The sequence below is a fragment of the Balaenoptera borealis genome, assembly GCF_965194805.1.
Source record: "Balaenoptera borealis genome assembly, chromosome: 12".
Classification (NCBI taxonomy): Eukaryota; Metazoa; Chordata; class Mammalia; order Artiodactyla; family Balaenopteridae; genus Balaenoptera; species Balaenoptera borealis.
Genome location: NC_138869.1, coordinates 17,509,105 through 17,525,165, shown reverse-complemented (window position 1 = coordinate 17,525,165; position 16,061 = coordinate 17,509,105). Strand labels below are relative to the sequence as shown.

The following is a 16,061-nucleotide window of genomic DNA, read 5'->3' as shown; positions in this document are numbered from 1 at the left end:
TGGACTGGAATGGGCGTGGTAGCATTGAGGGGAAGGGATGGATTCTGGATGCATTTTGAACGTGGAGCCTTCAGGTTTCTTAATGGATTGTCTGGGAGATGTGGGATTACCCTGGTAAGTATTACTCTATAGATGCCGCAGATCTATGCTATGGAACTAACTGATAACCTGTCACGGGCTAGTGCAGTTCCAAGAATCGGGGTTGCAGGGATTGAATTTGCATGGGGTTTAATTCTAATTGAGGGAGGCAAACAGTAAATAATTTGGAAAAACTGTTAAATGAGAAAGTAGACAGTAGTCAGTACTAGAAGGAAAATTTAAACATGGGGATGTGAGTGACTTAAGTGGCTACGTCGGCCAGGTAATCAGGTAAGCCTGGGAGAGCTGAGGCCTAAGCAAAGAGAAGCAGACATCAAGAGATTGGAGGAATGGAAGGGGAGCCCTCAAGCAGACACACTGTAGTGCAAGGATCCTTAGGCTTAGCCAGAGGTGGAAAGGTTATAGTCTCTGTAGTTTAAACATAATGTGAAGGTAGAAGATGGTTCAGTATTGATAGGGAAGCCCACAAAGGCCAGGTCACACAGGGCTTTTAAGCCAGGGTAAGAAATTTAGATGGTTGTGATTCTGTGGCCATAAGAAGTCATTGTAAGGTTTCAAACTGAGTTTATTACCTGATTTACCCTTTTAATAAGAATTCGCCCTGACTACTGCAGAATGGACTCTAAAGGGATTTTAGCCTTGAGACCACTTTGGAGGCTATTGTTTTTTTTTTTTTTTTTAATATCTTTATTGGAGTATAATTGCTTTACAGTGGTGTGTTAGTTTCTGCTTTATAACAAAGTGAATCAGCTATACATATACATATGTTCCCATATCTCTTCCCTCTTGCGTCTCCCTCCCTCCCACCCTCCCTATCCCACCCCTCTAGGTGGTCACAAACCACCCAGCTGATCTCCCTGGTGCTATGCGGCTGCTTCCCACTAGCTATCTATTTTACATTTGGTAGTGTATATATGTCCATGCCACTCTCTCACTTTGTCCCAGCTTACCCTTCCCCCTCCCCGTATCCTCAAGTCCATTCTCTAGTAGGTCTGCTATTGTTTTATGGCTAATTCCACATCCTTTTCTTATCTTTGCACAACCAGTTGCTATTCCTTTTGTTTATAAAGTGAAATAAATATTTGCCCCTCTAAGCGCGCACCATTCAGCATTCTTAGTGAATTAAATGATCCTTGGAAAAAGACTTCCCAAATAGCTATGGGTTGCCCTTTTAAGCTCTGCATCTTTAACAAGCGTGTGTTCCATTTAAATGAAAGTTTTCCTGAATATTTAACACTCATGCATCATTTAAATGGAGGGGAGCCTACTTCAAATCTTTTCCTTTGCCTCACCCTTGTTATTAGATTGATGAAAAGTGATGACCTCAGACTCTTCAGGTCTCCAGACCAGTGAGTTTTATAGATACTGCCTCTACTTTGTCCCTTGGCTCCTGCCTGTAACTTCTTGTACTCACTACTGTTAGCCCTCCTCAAGCTCCCAGGGCAAGCTTTTCTGAATAATTTTAAGCTCCTCTCCTATTGCACTGCTGCCTCTCTTGTTGAGTAAATTGTATGGGCTTTGTTAAGTAAATTATATATTCTTCTAAGGACTTTTTCTTTTGGTATCTGGTTCAACCTATTGCTTTTTGCTAAAAAACTGTCATGTGGGTGAGGAATAGAGTATAAATGGTTACATTCATATTGTAGAGGAATGTAAACAGTCCACTGAAGTTGATTATGTACATACTTAGAATCCAGCAATGGTAATTCTAGGTTTCTGCCCAAGAACAACATGAGCATGTACACAAGAACACAGGTGCCCGATATTCACCATAGCACTGTTTTAATAGCAAAGAGACAGAAGCAACCTAACGGTCCATCAGAAGGGGAATGAATACATAATTTCTTTATTCATAGAGTCAAATACTACATCATAAATAACTAAATTAGAGCTACATGTGTCAATGGGAATACCTGCAAAAATATAATATTGAGGGAAAATAGTAAATTTCAAAATAACATAGAAATGCAGTGCTGTTTATATACATTTAGAAATACAAAATTATATATGATATATATAATTTTATTTCTCTGTATATACATAAATACACACACATACATATCAATATATGGTTAATAAAAGTGTAAAAATATGCATGGTAATGATATATACAAGTTTCAGAAAACTTCTGGGAATAAAAGCAGGTAGGAGAGATAAAGAAGGCCTTAGCCAAACCTGTCATTTTAAAATGCTATGTTAAACACCATTGTAAACATTGTAAAGCAATTATACTCCAATAAAGATGTTAAAAAAATAAATAAATAAAATGCTATGTTAAAAAAGAGATAGATATGTTTTAAACTAATCTGTAAATGTTATCATCTCTTAAATCTGGCTTTTGAGTACATGGGTGCCATAGTAATTTATGAACATTTCTGTGGGATAGAAGTATTTAATAATTGAAAATATTAAATAATAAAAAAAACTTGTCTTTTTATAGTTACTTTTCCCACAAGCCATATCTTGATCACTTTGATGGGGTTTTTTTCTGTGCTTTTATACCATTCAAGCACATAATAAAATCTTTTTTTTTTTTTCCTAGTGAGTGACTGAATCATTTTTAGATGTGATGCTCTACTTTTAATGTTTAGGTTGACTCTTCAGTACAATCACAGGGTTTGTTGTAAGATCTAACCAAGAGTCTGAAATAACTTGACAGTAGCGAAATGTGAGGTGTCGTTTCAACTATGTACTTAATAATCACATGAGATGATGACGTAGTTTTGAAGTCAACATCAGGTGAACGTTTGTGCTCCGAGTGAGCCGGAGAAATTCAGGCAGAGAAAAATACTTAAAGCCTTTTCCCTAGCCCACCGCATAAACCATTTGATTTGAGCATGATTAATACTCTCAAAACGACCCACTTGTTTGAGTAGAATGGATGGAAAAGGAAGTAGTAGCTCGAACTGTCTGATTCCCTATTGCTCCACCTTTGGGAGATTTCACCACGCAAATAATCTCTCTAGACATGGGAGTGCCTGGGGATGCTGACAGCCGATAAGGTCTGGTCTTCCTCTCCTTTCATCATCTTCTGAGGTAAAATAATCAACAAGAGAGGTTTAAGAAACCCTCTAATACTTCAGCCAAGTCATATTGAACCATTCTATGGAAACGCTCATCTTTCTACTAGGCTTTCTTGAAAATAAATATGTATGCTTCGTGTGCTGACACGTTCAATACATAATTCAAAACAATGAAACAGCTATTTGTATTTATACAATAGAGATAGTTCTCAAGAGCAGTAAGTTCAGTAGGGTAACACTCTAACTTATGTCTAAATAAGTTAATTTAAAAATAAGGATTATCAGACTTGTGGTTGCCAAGGGGGAGGGGAGGAGAAGGATGGACTGGGAATTTTGTGTTGCTAGATGGAAACTATTACATTTAGAATGGGTAAACAACATGGTCCTACTGTACAGCACAGCGAACTATATCCAATCTCCTGGGATAAACCATAATGGAAAAGAATATAAAAAAAGAATATATATATGTGTATAACTGAGTCACTTTGCTGTACAGCAAAGACTGGCACAACACTGTAAATCAACTGTACTTCAAGTAAAAAGAAAAGATGTGAAATAAATTAAGGACTATAAATGAGTTTCTTCTCATTGTACTTTCTAAAGAAAATAAATCTTTGGGGCTTGAAAAATTAAATGCTAAATACATTTCCTATAGGCATGTTTCTATATTATATACATGTGTATTTCTATAATATATAGTATATTTATGTTAAAATCATATATTTTCTCTTTTTAAAACTTCTGTTTTTCAATTTTTAAATAATTATCTCCTTTACTATAAATAAAATGGTAATTTTAGATTTGCATAGCCTTACATATGGAATCATTTTGTTTCATTATACAAATGTCATCACTGATTTCATACTCACAAAAATTTATTGTCTTCACCTTAATTTGGAACATGTTCACCCAAACAAAAATATATGTTTATCTTTGTCCTTTTGATTTATGTATAATGTCTTACTGATTTCTCTCTCCCTAGACCTGCCCTGTGCGTGGCACTTGTTAGGTACTTTATTGACTGGGTAAAGCAGCGTCCGTATTATAAGTGAATATAAAATACCAAGTTTTACAAAAGCACTTGCCATGTGGTGTGCCACCCCCATCCCACTTTTTCTCCGTAGTCCGTTTTACTATGTCTGTGCCTTTACTTGTTTGATTTTTGTCTGTCTCCTTCCATAGAATGTACACTCCAAGAAGATAGGGATTTTATTGTCCCTACTGCTTTACCCACCTGGAAAAGTGTGTCACATAACAAGTGTATTACACATTTTTCATCAAGAAACAAATATTGGTTTGCAATAGCTCTAAAGCAGATTGTTAAAGAAAAGGCAAGGAATAGGAATCCTCCTAATTTTCTTCTCCCAGGATTTTAACACGGAATTAAGCTTTTTGAGCATTTCCTATAAGAATATTCTGGATTCAGTTCATCTCTTCTTACCAAGGGTGCTGTTTCCAAACGTAGAAGTGATCATTTTGCTTCTCCTGGACCTTTAGGAAATTGACTGCCTTTTGCATAGTGACCTAGGGTCTCAGAGAGTTTTCTTACTTCTACTCTAGTGATTGTAATCTTCTGTTACTGAAGGAAAACACCCAAAATGTTAAAGAGCATCTCTGATACCTTAGTCCTTATTTGCATAATGAGATAATTTTATTTCTTGGGTTACCATCCTGAAGGCACTTTTTCTAAGTCTTTAGAAACCTGTGACTATTTTTAAATTACTCTTGCTGTACATGATAAAGTTTAAGTCTGTGGCCTTCAGAGATGATTCAGTTAATCAGTTCTAACGTTTCTTTCTGGCGGCACTGCTTTTTATGTGTGTGTGTTTGCTCTCAACTTTTTTGCAGTTGTTTCCACTGAATCATATTTCAGCACTTGTAGAAACTCATAACTTGTCATCTAGTAAAACCTCATACTTTGTGCATTTTGCAGTTGTAGGGGTGGATCAATGTGCTGTGAGTGTACAAAACCTTGATGTAACAGCAAGCCGTAGGTGGAGAAGAAAACACGAAAAAAAATTGTTAGTTTGCTTTTCTGAGAAATTTAAGTATACCTTATAAGACTGATATCAGAGCATTTAAAAATTATAAACATGCAGCCAAGTTGGAGAACAGCTATTATGAACATTGTAGAGTGTTTTATCTGAGAATGTGTTGGTGTTTTCCACTGCCAAAAAGAAATTGACATTGTATTCCGCTAATAACTTGGGGGAAATACATTTTCAAGTATATGATGCAGGAAGTTATTTGACCTGGAAGGGGTGCTTAAAGTTGTGTTGATTGTATAAACATAACTGAATAAATATTTTTATGCTTTTTTCTCCAAATAGAGCTGTTCTCATCTAAATCATATACTTCTAATACACCTCATATGTATTATCTCATTTACTCCACATGATAATCCTGTTAGATATTGTTGTTAACCCCATTTTACAGATCTTGTCAGCAAAGCTTAGAAATGTGTAGATGGGTCATTGATGGAATGTGACAGTTCATATGCTTACCCTCTTTTACAGTGCAGCACTCATTAAACAATCATATACCACCTGTTCTGTGTGCCGCTTCCCAACTCATGCAGGAGAGGTTTAGAAGCAAAAGTCCTCACAGCACCTGAGACAAAGAGTGGAACCTGTTAAAAATTTCTCTATTATAGATAAGACCCTTTCAAGAATGCTGAGAGCCATGAGACAGAGGTAAAGACGGGTAAAAGCGAGCAGCCAGTGAGCGTGGCAGCACCTCCCCAGCTTCATCACCAGAACCGTAGGGAAGAGCCAAGTGACCTCTGTATCTTGGTTGTTGGCCTTTGCTCCTTTGAGAGGCAAGGATGGACCTGACCCTGCCCAGCTCCAGTAGTGAGACGATCCCACAAGCACAATAGGAGACCCAAGTTTGGAGAGAACAAAGTTATATTCTATTATTTTCTGTGCCCCTTCAGCCGTCACTATCCTTGTTTCAGAAGAGATTTTCAGTATCTATTGATGTGAATGTAATGTAATGATCGCAAACGTAGCTACGAAGGTAAAACTATTTGCGTGGCCTTGGGAAAGTCACTGTTCTGAGTCTGGATTTCCACATCTCCTAGATGGGTGATACTATCTACGTGAGAGAGCTCTTCATGAATGTACTTTGTGAACTCTAAATAGAAACATGACTTGAATAATTTCTCACCATCTCTGTTCCTTCTTCCCTGGGCCACCTGGTGCCCACCTGGCTTGGACTTCATTGTTGACCCCCAATTAATGGGTGGAATACAGAAGGAGAAGGATCCGGAAAGGTTAAATTGATTTGTATTTTTAAATGGCAAGAAGGAATTTAGAGGCGGAAAGGAACCGCGAACAGGGACAGGGGCAGAGAATGGAGCGGGAGGAGAACAGTACATTTTTATGAGGCTGTCTTGAACATTTAAGAAATACAGGTTGGAGGAGACCGACCACGGTGCCTTGGCTCTCTGCAGTGTAACAGACTGCCCCTGTGGCATCTCTTATACAGATGACTCTAAAAATTTTAATTACATTTTTTAACGTCAGGTGAGGTTTGCTTTTAAGTGCACCAAACCTATAGTGAGATGAACTACTAGGTGGCCTAGTTTTATTCAGACTGCATAGGGGCTGGAATATTGTAAAGCTGCATCCACAAAGATTCTATTCCATATGCCCAGCTGATAACATTTTAATGGCTAGAAACACTGTAATGTGTTCCATTTGAAGTCTACTGTTCAACTTAACATAACCAAAACGTATATATACTTTTGGAATTGGAAGCACACGCAGGTGCTTTGGCAGCAGTTTTGAAGTCGAGATATGACATATTAATACTAGTTGTACAAAGTAGAGAACGTTATTTTTTTTTGAATTTTATTTTAATTAATTTTTTATATAGCAGGTTATTATTAGTCATCCATTTTGTACACATCAGTGTATACATGTCAATCCAATCTCCCAATTCATCACACCACCACCCCCACCCCACCACGTTTTTCCCCCTTTGTGTCCATACGTTTGTTCTCTGCATCTGTGTCTCAACTTCTGCCCTGCAAACCGGTTCATCTGTAACATTTTTCTAGGTTCCACATATATGCGTTAATATACGATATTTGTTTTTCTCTTTCTGACTTACTTCACTCTCTATGACAGTCTCTAGATCCATCCACGTCTCTACAAATGACCCAATTTCGTTCCTTTTTATGGCTGAGTAATATTCCATTGCATATATGTACCATATCTTCTTTATCCATTTGTCTGTCGATAGGTATTTAGGTTGCTCCCATGACCTGGCTATTGTAAATAGAGCAGCAATGAACATTGGGGTGCATGTGTCTTTTTGAATTATGGTTTTCTCTGGGTATATGCCCAGTAGTGGGATTGCTGGGTCATATGGTAATTCTATTTTTAGTTTTTTAAGGAACCTCCCTACTGTTCTCCATAGTGGCTGTATCAATTTACATTCCCACCAACAGTGCAAGTGGTTTCCCTTTTCTCCACACCCTCTCCAGCATTTGTTGTTTGTAGATTTTCTGATGATGCCCATTCTCACTGGTGTGAGGTGATACCTCATTGTAGGTTTGATTGGCATTTCTCTAATAATTAGTGATGTTGAGCAGCTTTTCATACGCCTCTTGGCCATCTGTATGTCCTCTTTGGAGAAATGTCTACTTAGGTCTTCTGCCCATTTTTTGATTGGGTTGTTTGTTTTTTTAATATTGAGCTGCATGAGCTGTTTATATGTTTTGGAGATTAATCCTTTGTTCGTTGTTTCGTTTGCAAATATTTTCTCCCATTCTGAGGGTTGTCTTTTCGTCTTATTTGTAGTTTCCTGTGCTTTGCAAAAGCTTTGAAGTTTCATTAGGTCCCATTTGTTTATTTTTGTTTTTATTTCCATTACTGTAGGAGGTGGATCAAAAAAGATCTTGCTGTGATTTATGTCAAAGAGTGTTCTTCCTATGTTTTCCTCAAAGAGTTTTATAGTGTCCGGTCTTACACTTAGGTCTCTAATCCATTTGGAATTTATTTTTGTGCATGGTGTTAGGGAGGGTTCTAATTTCATTCTTTTACATGTTGCTGTCCAGTTTTCCCAGCACCACTTATTGAAGAGACTGTCTTTTCTCCATTTTATATCCTTGCCTCCTTTGTCATAGATTAGTTGACCATAGGTGCGTGGGTTTATCTCTGGGCTTTCTGTCCTGTTCCATTGATCTATATTTCTGTTTTTTTGCCAGTACCATATTGTCTTGATTACTGTAGCTTTGTAATATAGTCTAAAGTCAGGGAGTCTGCTTCCTCCAGCTCTGTTTTTTTCCCTCAAGACTGCTTTGGCGATTGGGGATCTTTTGTGTCTCCATGCAAATTTTAAGATTTTTTGTTCTAGTTCTGTAAGAAATGCCATTGGTAATTTGATAGGGATTGCACTGAATCTGTAGATTGCTTTTGGTAGTATAGTCATTTTCACAATATTGATTCTTCCAATCCAAGAACATGGAATATCTCTCCATCTGTTGGTTTCATCTTTAATTTCTTTCAACATTGTCTTATAGTTTTCTGCATACAGGTCTTTTGTCTCCTTAGGTAGATTTATTCCTAGGTATTTTATTCTTTTTGTTGCAGTGGTAAATGGGAGTGTTTCCTTAATTTCTCTTTCAGATTTTTCATCATTAGTGTATAGGAATGCAAAAGATTTCTGTGCATTAATTTTGTATCCTGCAACTTTACCACATTCATTGATTAGCTCTAGTAGTTTTCTGGTGGCATCTTTAGGATTCTCTATGTATAGTATCATGTCATCTGCAAACAGTGACAGTTTTACTTCTTCTTTTCCAATTTGTATTCCTTTTGTTTCTTTTTCTTCTCTGATTGCCATGGCTACGACTTCCAAAACTATGTTGAATAATAGTGGTGAGAGTGGACATCCTTGTGTTGTTCCTGATCTTAGAGGAAATGCTTTCAGTTTTTCCCCATTGAGAATGATGTTTGCTGTGGGTTTGTCGTATATGGCCTTTATTATGTTGAGGTAGATTCCCTCTATGCCCACTTTCTGGAGAGTTTTTATCATAAATGGGTATTGAATTTTGTCAAAAGCTATTTCTGCATCTATTGAGATGATCATATGGTTTTTCCTCTTCAATTTGTTAATATGGTGTATCACATTGATTGATTGGCATACATTAGGAATCCTTGCATCCCTGGGATAAATCCCTCTTGGTCATGGTGTATGATCCTTTTAACGTGTTGTTGGATTCTGTTTGCTACTATTTTGTTGAGGATTTTTGCATCTATGTTCATCAGTGATATTGGCCTGTAGCTTTCTTTTTTTGTGACAACTTTGTCTGGTTTTGATATCAGGGTGTGGTGGCCTCATAGAATGAGTTTGGGAGTGTTCCTTCCTCTGCAGTATTTTGCAATAGTTTGAGAAGGACGGGTGTTAGCTCTCCTCTAAATGTTTGATAGAATTCACCTGTGAAGCCATCTAGTCTGGGGTTTTGTTTGTTGGAAGCTTTTTAATCACAGTTTCAATTTCATTACTTGTGATTGGTCTGTCCATATTTTCTATTTCTTCCTGGTTCAGTCTTGGAAGGTTTTACCTTTTTAAGAATTTGTCCATTTCTTCCAGATTGTCCATTTTATTGGCATAGAGTTGCTTGTAGTAATCTCTTATCATCCTTTGTATTTCTGCAGTGTCAGTTGTGATTTCTCCTTTTCATTTCTAATTTTATTGATTTGAATCCTGTCCCTCTTTTTCTTGATGAGTCTAGCTAAAGGTTTATTAATTTTGTTTATCTTGTCAAAGAACCAGCTTTTAGTTTTATAGGTCTTTGCTATTGTTTTCTTTGTTTCTTAATTCATTTATTTCTGCTCTGATCTTTATTTTTCATCTCTTTTGCTAACTTTGGGTTTTGTTTGTTCTTCTTTTTCTAGTTCCTTTAGGTATAAGTTTAGATTGTTTATTTGAGATTTTTCTTGTTTCTTGAGGTAGGCTTGTATAGCTATAAACTTCCCTCTTAGAACTGCTTTTGCTGCATCCCATAGGTTTTGGATCATCGTGTTTTCGATGTTTCAAAGATTTCCTCTTTGATTTCTTCAGTGATCTCTTGGTTATTTAGTAACGTATTGTTTAGCCTCCATGTGTTTGTGGTTTTTACATTTTTTTCCCTGTAATTCATTTCTAATCTCATAACGTTGTGGTCGGAAAAGTTGCTTGTTATGATTTCAATTTTCTTAAATTTACCGAGGCTTAATTTGTGACCCAAGATGTTATCTATCCCGGAGAATGTTCCATGTGCACTTGAGAAGAAAGTGAAATCTGCTGTTTTTGGATGGAATGTCCTATAAATATCAATTAAATCTATCTGGTCTATTGTGTCATTGAAAGCTTGTGTTTCCTTACTGATTTTCTGTCTGGATGGTCTGTGCATTGGTGTAAGTGAGGTGTTAAGGTCCCCCACTATTATTGTGTTACTGTAGATTTCCTCTTTTCTAGCTGTTAGCATTTGCTTTATGTATTGAGGTGCTCCTATGTTGGGTGCATATATATTTATAATTGTTATGTCTTCCTCTTGGACTGATCCCTTGATCATTATGTAGTGTCCTTCCTTGTCTCTTGTAACATTTTTTATTTTACAGTCTATTTTATCTGATATGAGAATTGCTACTCCAGCTTCTTTTGATTTCCATTTGCATGGAATATCTTTTTGCATCCCCTCATTTTCAGTCTGAATGTGTCCCTAGGTCTGAAGTGGGTCTCTTGTAGACATCATATATATGGGTCTTGTTTTTGTATCCATTCAGCAAGCCTGTGTCTTTTGGTTGGAGCATTTAATCCATTCACGTTTAAGGTAATTATCGATATGATGTTTTGATTACCATTTTCTTAATTGTTTTGGGTTTGTTTTTGTATGTCCTTTTCTCCCCTGGTGTTTCCCACTTAGAGAAGTTACTTTAGCATTTGTTGTAGAGCTGGTTTGGTGGTGCTGAATTCTCTTAGCTTTTGCTTGTCTGTAAAGCTTTTGATTTCTCCATCAAATCTGAATGAGATCCTTGCCAGGTAGAGTAATCTTGTTTGTAGGTTCTTCCCTTTCATCACTTTAAGTATGTCATGCCACTCCCTTCTGGCTTGTAGAGTTTCTGCTGAGAAATCAGCTGTTAACCTTTTGGGAGTTCCCTTGTATGTTATTTGTCGTTTTTCCCTTGCTGCTTTCAATAATTTTTCTTTGTCTTTAATTTTTGCCAGTTTGATTACTATGTTTCTTGGCGTGTTTCTCCTTGGGTTTATCCTGTATGGGACTCTCTGCACTTCTTGGACTTGGGTGGCTATTTCCTTTCCCATGTTAGGGAAGTTTTCAACTATAATCTCTTCAAATATTTTCTCGGGTCCTTTCTCTCTTTTCCTTCTGGGACCCCTGTAATGCGAATGTTGTTTCGTTTAATGTTGTCCCAGAGGTCTCTTAGACTGTCTTCATTTCTTTTCATTCTTTTTTCTTTATTCTGTTCTGCAACAGTGAATTCCACCATTCTGTCTTCCAGGTCACTTATCTGTTCTTCTGCCTCAGTTGTTCTGCTATTGATTCCTTCTAGTGTATTTTTCATTTCAGTTAGTGTGTTGTTCATCTCTGTTTGTTTTTTCTTTAATTCTTCTAGATCTTTGTTAAACATTTCTTGCATCTTCTCGATCTTTGCCTCTATTCTTTTTCCGAGGTCCTGGATCATCTTCACTATCATTATTCTGAATTCTTTTTCTGGAAGGTTGCCTATCTCCACTTCATTTAGTTGTTTTTCTGGGGTTTTGTCTTGTTCCTTTATCTGGTAAATAGCCCTCTGCCTTTTCATCTTATCTCTCTTTCTCTGAATGTGGTTTTTGTTCCACAGGCTGCAGGATTGTAGTTCTTCTTACTTCTGCTGTCTTCCCTCTAGTGGATGAGGCTATCTAAGAGGCTTGTGCAGGTTTCCTGATGGGAGGCACTGATGGTGGGTAGAGCTGGCTGTTGCTTTGGTGGACAGAGCTCAGTAAAACTTTAATCCACTTGTCTGCTGATTAGTGGGGCTGGGTTCCCTCCCTGTTGGTCGTTTGGCCTGAGGCAACCCAACACTCGAGCCCACCCAGGCTCTTTGGTGGGGCTAATGGCAGACTCTGGGAGGGCTCACGCTAAGGAGTACTTCTCAGAACTTCTGCTGCCAGTGTCCTTGTCCCCACAGTGACACACAGCCACCCCCCACCTCTCCATGAGACCCTCCAACAGTAGCAGGTAGGTCTGGTTCAGTCTCCTATGGTGTCACTGCTCCTTCCCCTGTGTCCCGATGAGCACACTACTTTGTGTGTGCCCTCCAAGAGTGGAGTCTCCGTTTCCCCCAGTCCTGTCGAAGTCCTGCCATCAAATCCCGCTAGCCTTTAAAGTCTGATTCTCTAGGAATTCCTCCTCCTGTTGCTGGACCCCCAGATTGGGAAGCCTGACGTGGGGCTCAGAACCTTCCCTCCAGTGGGTGGACTTCTGTGGTATAAATGTTCTCCAGTTTGCGAGTACCCACCCAGCAGTTAGGGGATTTGATTTTATTGTGATTGCGCCCCTCCTACCGTCTCATTGTGGCTTCTCCTTTGTCTTCAGATGTGGGGTATCTTTTTTGGTGAGTTCCAGTGTCTTCCTCTCGATGATTGTTCAGCAGTCAGTTGTGATTCTGATGTTCTTGTAAGAGGGAGTGAGAGCATGTCCTTCTACTCCACCATCTTGAACCAATCTGGAGAATGTTATTATTGCTAAGGGAATTTAGTGAGGAAGATGTGGCTTTCAGTCAGGTAGAGTGATGCAGATAAAAGATATCTTCTGGGTTATTTGAATTAGGGATTTCATGTGATAAGCTACATTTCTTATTTCTTACTCTTTAAAGAAACCAACATGTACTTTGTGATACCTTTATTACAGATGGAAATAGAGTAGTATCCCAAGATGGAGACATTTAACTTAGTCAAATTCAGCTATACAAACTTAAAATGAAAGGGAAGGATGAGAGAAGTAGCAATTTAATTAACGTGAGCAATTTCTCACACTTTTTGACACAAAGAGTGCTAACCTGTGTGACCTTGAGATGGGAGAAGCGAATCAGCTGGTGACTCAGTAGATCCCATTTCATTTCATGCGTGACTAAAGGAAGCATGTTAGGGTGCTGCCCATGAGCATATGTTTAAAAATATAATATGGTTAAAATATATTTTGCATATTATAACAGAAGCTGGTAGCTGCAGATTAGTAGTGCAGTGGCATAAGGTTTTGGGTTTTTCCCCCTCTTAATTTGCTGTGCCATTCTGAGAATGACCACTTAGTTTCCCTTCAGATTGCTGCCATAGTTCTAAGCTCAGATGGAGACTCCAGGTCCAGTGGAAAACATTCTGTTTCTTCTCTTATATTTTATTAGTGATGATACCTTCCCCCAGACACTCCCCCAGCCTGTTTCTCCTCACTTCTTGGCCAAAATTGCATCACACACCCAAACCAGTCCCTGGCAAGGAAAATGATACCATGATGATTTGCTTAGATCAGCCATAATTCAACCACTGGCTTGGGAGCGGGCCCTTATTCCCTAATGCATAAGGCCAACCATTAGATTCTGTCAGAAAAGAGGAACGGGAGTAAACAGTGGTCATGTAGGCAAATGAGTTCTACCACATATTTATTCACTAATGTGTTGTAAAGCACTGATTCTATTTCACATTTTTATATTCATAGTACTTTATAAAGTGGTATACTCAAGACTTTATTGCCCATTGTACTTCATGGGCAATAGAAAGGTGTTTTGTGGGGATAATTGTGACTCAGACTTTTGCCTTAAGATTGGTGTTAGAATATAATGCACACATAAGGTGAGAACTCAACTGTACTATCAAGATCTGCCTAAGTTTACCCTTTATCCTTCCTGGGTATATCATAAGCATTCTCCTCAAGGATGAATAGAGAACCAAGTTTGCTGTTAAAAAAAGTTTGATCAGCAACTTACATGTTTGTCTTTTTGGAAAGAAAGCCAGTGTAGAGTAACTCTACATTGAATAAACCTCACCGAATCTATCCAAACACCTAGCTATTCAACCAAAAAAAAGAAAAAATACTGTACCTTCTGTATGCTTGCCACTATTCTAACCATTGTGGATAGAAGACAGAATGAGACAGTTAAGGTTCCTGTTCTTACAGAGTTTACATTCTATTGTGGAAAGAAAAAATAAGCAAATATGTCAACTAGAAAAAAAAAAAAACCATAAAAAGTTACATGGTGAAAAGTGCTCTGATAACAGTCAAATGGGTGGCTGTTTTGGTGGGTCAAGTAAGTTCTCTCTGAGGAAGTGGCACTTAAGCTGAAATCTAAATGAAAAGAAAATGAAAAGAAGGAGCCTGCATGTGAAAGTCCAAGGAGGTGCTGGCTAAACACTGGTAATAGCTAGTGCCAAGACCTGTAGGTGAGAATGAGCTTAAAATGCAGGGAGCAGAGGGGGAGAGGGAGATGAGGTCAGAGAGGACCACAGGGACCAGATCATGGGGAATTGTGTAATCAAATGTAAAAAGGTATTTATTCCAAGCACGTTGGGAAGCCATTGGAAAGTTCCATGTTGAGAAGTGACGAGCACATACTGGATGGTGTGGGGACAGTATCATAGGGAAGCAATCAAAGTACAGCTAGGGGATTAAGAGGTACAGACTATTATGTATAAAATAAGCTACAGTATATATTGTACAATGCAGAGAATATAGCCAATATTTTATAATAACTATAAATGGAGTATACCTTTTAAAATTGTGAATCACTATATTATACACCTGTAACTTATGTAATACTGTACATCAACTACACTTCAATGTTTTTTTAAATGTACAGTTGTGAGGTTGTTGCCCAGGTGACAGATGTCGGTGGATAAGACCAAGGTGGTAGCAGTGAAATGTACAAAATATGTACAGATTTGGGATGTCATGGGAAGTAGGGAAATGAGAGAAAGGATTACTCTCTAGATGTTTGGCTTAAGCTACAGAGTAGAGGGAGGAATTGTTTTCTATTGAGATGGGTAGGAAGCGAGATTGTTGAGGAAAGGTGATGGGAAGCCTCAGGAGTTCTCTTTTGGCCCTATTAATTCAGATGTGCCTGTCGGACATCCTGGTGGAGATACCAAGTAAGCAGTTGGGTACAACAGCCTAGAGTTCCAGGAAGAAACTAGGTCTGGCGATAGAGATTTGGGAGTTATCTGCATATAAAAAAGCAGAGAAGTGCCCACACAGTTATTTTAATTAATTCCATAGTGCATTGCAAAGTATAATTTGGATGACTGAAAACTAATGGGTACTTATTTATTGAAACATTTGTCTTGAAAATTTGTTGACAACATGATTTCTGAGAAATTAATTGATGGTTCATGACAAGCAGTGATGGCTCATTTCATCAAAGTTTCCCTAAAAGATAAAGAAAGTTTTATAGTATCAGCTTTGGCTTGCTTTGAAAATGTGTTTTTGTGCGTCACTGTTTGGAGTTAGCAATAAAACACTCTGCTTTTGCTTCATAAATCAAACAAGGACACAATTGTTAAATAGTCTATATCATATTAATTAAGCTCTGAAACAAGGCAAGCATTACAGCCGTTTATAACAGGGTATTGCATAAGTTGTTAATCAATGAGAAAAGCAACCAATTAACAAGCCAATAGTCAGCATTTTGAGCAGAAGTCGGTGACTTTCAGCTTAATTAAACCTTGCAGGTGTCAGTGATGATATGAAAGAATCTTTAATGTTTGTGTCTAAATTGCCCCAGATCATTTTCACATCTGTACATCTTTAAATCCTCTATCTGTTTTGAGGGAGGTAAAGGGGTTTGTGTCTTAAAACACTACATTTTTAACAGCCCTTTTAAAAACTAAATTGTTGATATTTCTCTTGGTTTAAGACAACAGAATGAAGTTCCTGCACTATTTCATTCAAAAAATAAT

The 16,061-nt window shown here is 37.8% G+C and overlaps 1 protein-coding gene and 1 long non-coding RNA gene across 11 annotated transcripts in view; one reads left to right on the top strand and one right to left on the bottom strand.

The window, feature by feature from the left end:
* The window catches only part of CNTN4 (contactin 4), a 950,427-nt gene that overhangs the window by 500,716 nt on the left and 433,650 nt on the right, over nt 1-16,061 (top strand). The gene's annotated exons all lie outside the window — the stretch shown is intronic.
* LOC309607159 overlaps nt 1-16,061 on the bottom strand; it is an 89,556-nt gene that overhangs the window by 10,545 nt on the left and 62,950 nt on the right. Inside the window, exon 3 of one of the 2 annotated variants that reach the window (XR_014232287.1) lies at nt 4-15,531. The exons of the other annotated variant lie outside the window; for it this stretch is intronic. This is a non-coding gene — a long non-coding RNA (uncharacterized lncRNA). Of the gene's footprint in view, nt 1-3; nt 15,532-16,061 lie in introns of those variants that run through there. 2 annotated transcript variants of the gene reach the window in all.